The sequence below is a fragment of the Primulina tabacum genome, chromosome 2, assembly GCF_025594145.1.
Source record: "Primulina tabacum isolate GXHZ01 chromosome 2, ASM2559414v2, whole genome shotgun sequence".
NCBI lineage: Eukaryota > Viridiplantae > Streptophyta > Magnoliopsida > Lamiales > Gesneriaceae > Primulina > Primulina tabacum.
This window is the reverse complement of record NC_134551.1, coordinates 8,686,472-8,690,306: the sequence shown is the minus strand read 5'-3', so window position 1 is coordinate 8,690,306 and position 3,835 is coordinate 8,686,472. Positions and strand designations below refer to the sequence as shown.

The 3,835-nt window shown below is 41.2% G+C and overlaps 1 non-coding gene across 1 annotated transcript; it reads left to right on the top strand.

Annotated features, from left to right (window-relative positions):
- The first annotated feature begins 3,058 nt into the window (after positions 1-3,058).
- Positions 3,059-3,164, top strand: LOC142538148 (small nucleolar RNA R71). Its single transcript, XR_012818687.1, has one exon. It is a non-coding gene; the product is annotated as a small nucleolar RNA R71 (small nucleolar RNA).
- Positions 3,165-3,835: the final 671 nt, after the last annotated feature.

The following is a 3,835-nucleotide window of genomic DNA, read 5'->3' as shown; positions in this document are numbered from 1 at the left end:
AGGTGGCTCCCGTCATGTAGAAATTTTCCCTGCAGATTCAAGAGGTGGCTCTCATGCACGTAGCACTTTGCCACGCATAGCACTTATTTCTTGGTGTTCCATGCCAGTGACCGACTCTGATACCATTATGTCACGCCCTGAGCCCAGGCCCGCGGCTGCGTGATTGCACAATGGGCCCCTATAGCAACTACTTCGTATTCGTCCTCCTTTACGAAAATGATTAATCCAAGTTGCTATAGAAATCCATTGTAAGCCATTATAAACTCATTTTAAATCTTTCATTTTTAAGATGTGGAACAAGGGTATCACAATGGATGTCGGAGGTGGAAAGTTTTTGATAACTTCTACTTTTACCTTATCCACCTCTATTCCACGCTCTGATATTTTGTGTCCCAATACTATGCCTTCTTGTACCATAAAATGACACTTATCTCAATTCAGCACCAAATTCGTCTCCACACATCTCATCAATGCCACCTTCAAATTCTGCAAACAGTCATCAAAGAAGAGCCAAATATCGAGAAGTCATCCATAAATATTTCAAGGAAAGTTTCTATCATGTCATGAAATATCGCGGTCATACATCGTTGAAACGTGGCAGGGGCATTACACACACCAAAAGGCATCCGTCTAAAAGCAAAGGTGACATAAGGACAAGTGAAAGTGGTTTTCTCTTGGTCCTCAGGTGCAATCATGATTTGATATACCCTGAATACCCATCCAAAAAGCAATAAAACTCATGACCCACTAACCTCTCAAGCATTTGATCAATGAAGAGAAGTGGAAAATGATCTTTACGGGTGGCATCATTTAATTTTGTATAATCGATACACATAGGTCATCCCGTAACTGTCCTAGTGGATATTAATTCATTTTGTTCATTTGTGATAACAGTGATCCCACCCTTTTTCGGCACACATTAAATAGGGCTCAACCATGCACTATCAGATATAGGATAGATAATACATGCATCAAGGAGTTTGATAGTTTTCGCTTTTACTACATCTTGCATCTTTGGATTCAATCTTCTCTGAGGTTGCACAAGAAGTGAGTACTCATCTTCCATCAATATCTTGTGCATTCAGACTGATGGATTGATCCCCTTGATATCCGCCACCTTCCACGCAAATGCACTCTTGTGCACTTTCAAAACTTTCAGCAGTTTGTCCTCCATGACATCTGTCAAATAAGAAGAAATAATCACAGGAAGTTTATTATTCTCACTTAGATAGACGTATTTCAGATGTGGTGGTAATGACTTGAGCTCAAGAGTTGGTGGCTCCTCTATGCTTGACTTCTGAGGGGTCAAGTCTCTCCGATCCCCCAAGTTCTCTAATCTCATCCTCATTGGCATCTTCCATGGATGGTTGGCATTAAGGTATGCCACTATTTCACCTTTCTCTTCATCCAATTCGTCTTCTCTCAATTTAGTAGTGAAAGTGGCTGCTAAAGGGTCATTAATAACATCCTGCACATAGTTACACATAAGAGAGTCAAAAGCATCAATTCTAAAACAACTATCAGAATGCAGTGTGTGCTTAAGTGCATTAAAGACATCAAAAGTAATCTCCTCATCCCTCACTCTCAATCTCAACTTCCCTTCCTGCACATCAATTAGGGCCTTGCCAGTTGCAAGGAACGGCCTCCCCAATATCAATGGCATTTCCATGTCCTCCTCCATGTCGAGCACCACAAAATCTGCCGGAAAATTTTTTTTGTCAACTTTCACTAGCACATCCTCAATAACTCATCGTGGATACTTGACAGATCTGTCTGCTAGCTGCAAAGATATTCTCGTTGGCTTAGGTTCTCCCAACCCAACTTTCCTAACCACAGACAAAGGCATGAGGTTGATACTTGCACCAAGATCACATAGACTTTATGAAAAACAACATCACCAATCATGCAAAGAATAGAAAAACTCCCTGGATCCTTAAGTTTTGGTGGGATCTTGTTTTGCACCAAAGCAGAGCAATTTTCAGTTAGATTTAATATCATGTGATCCTCCAATTTTCTCTTATTTGCTAAGATGTCCTTCAAAAATTTAGCGTAACTAGGCATTTGCATCAAAGCATCGGCAAAAGGAATATTGATATGCAATTTTTTAAATACCTCGAGAAACTTACCGAATTGATCAAGTTTTGCTTTTTTCAATGCTGCAGTGAAAGGCGGATGTATAACAATTTTGGATGGTGCATTGGGTGCTGGTGTAGAGTTAGAAGACTTACCTTTTGATGTCTAAGCCTGTGCATCCGGCAATTGACTTTTTTCTTTTTCTCGAGACTCTAAAATTTTCCCACTCTTCAACTCAATGGCCTTCACTTGCTCTCTTGGATTAGTCTCTGTGTTACTTGGCAAGGTGCCCGGCTCTCTACTTGCTATCATCTTAGCTAACTATCCAATCTGATTCTCTAGCCCCTTTATTGATGCATCTTGGTTTTGGAGTCTAGTTTCGGTGGATGAGATGAACTTAGACATCATATGCTCCAAATTGGACTTTTCTTCTCTAGGAGGGTCAGATCTATCCATCGGTTGTTTTCCATACGGTTGTCCTCCATGTGGTCTATTCTGACTGTTTTGACCTCCCCATGAGAAGTTGGGATGTTGCCTCCATCCAGAATTATATGTGTTTGGATACGGATCATTCCTTGGATGATTTTGGACTCCCACTTGATTCATTGGTGCCTCGTTTTGCATATAGAAGGGATTGTCATCTTGACAATCCTTCGCAAAGTGTTCACCTCCACACTTATCACAGAATATCTCTTGAAGACGCATAGCAGTGCCACCCATATTCAAGCCGTCCAATTTCCTGTTCAATACATCAAGTTGCGCAGTAATAGCGGAAAGGTCGGTTACCTGGTGAACTCCTGTACTTCTCCGCTGGTTGTTCCTTTCGGATTGAGAATGATAGCTGCTAGCAGCTATTTCCTCCAACAACTCATTTCCTTCTTCGGCACTTTTTCTCAATAGGTTTCCACAAGCAGCAGCATCTATCATAGTACGATTAGGAGTAAGCAAGCCATAATAAAAGGTTTGAACGACTAACCCAAATGGCAATTCGTGATGTGGGCATCTCCGCAATAGATCTTTGAAATGCTCTCATGCCTCATATAAAGACACTTGCTCTAATTGAGCAAATGTGGTGATATTTGCCCGTAGCTTCATGGTCTTAGATGGAGGAAAGTATTTAATGAGAAATGCTTTCGCCATGTCCTCCCATGTGGTGATCGAACCTACAGGCAAACAATTTAACCATGCTTTAGCATTGTCACGTAAGGAGAAGGGAAATAAACGCAACCTGGCAGCATCATCAGAAACTCCATTAAATTTAAAAGTATCGCAAATTTCAAGAAAATCTGCGATATGCGTGTTTGGGTCATCTAATGCAGATTCTCCAAACTGGACCGTATTCTAAATCATCTGAATTATAGCTGGCTTGATTTCAAAGTGGTTTGCCGGCACAATAGGCCTCACAATGCTGGGGCGTGCACCATCCAAAGAAGGCTGGGCATACTCTAGCATCGGTATGCGGCATGGCACCTCAATGTGTCTATCTTCATGGTGTTCCTCCTCATGCTCGTGCTCGTGCCTCTCAATCAGTTCCTTCAGTCTCTGCTGTTGTCTTCTTCTGCGGAAATTTCTTTCAATTTCAGGGTCAAATTGCTCAAGCTCCACGTCAAGTGACTTTGGCATGCACTGTAAAAGATATCTGGAATAGAATATGGAGTGTTAGCTCAAGAAAAATAAAACAATGCTAAAGAAAATAACTAAAAATAAAATTGTGAATTAACAATCCCCGGCAACGGCGCCAAAAACTTGATCGAGCAAAACT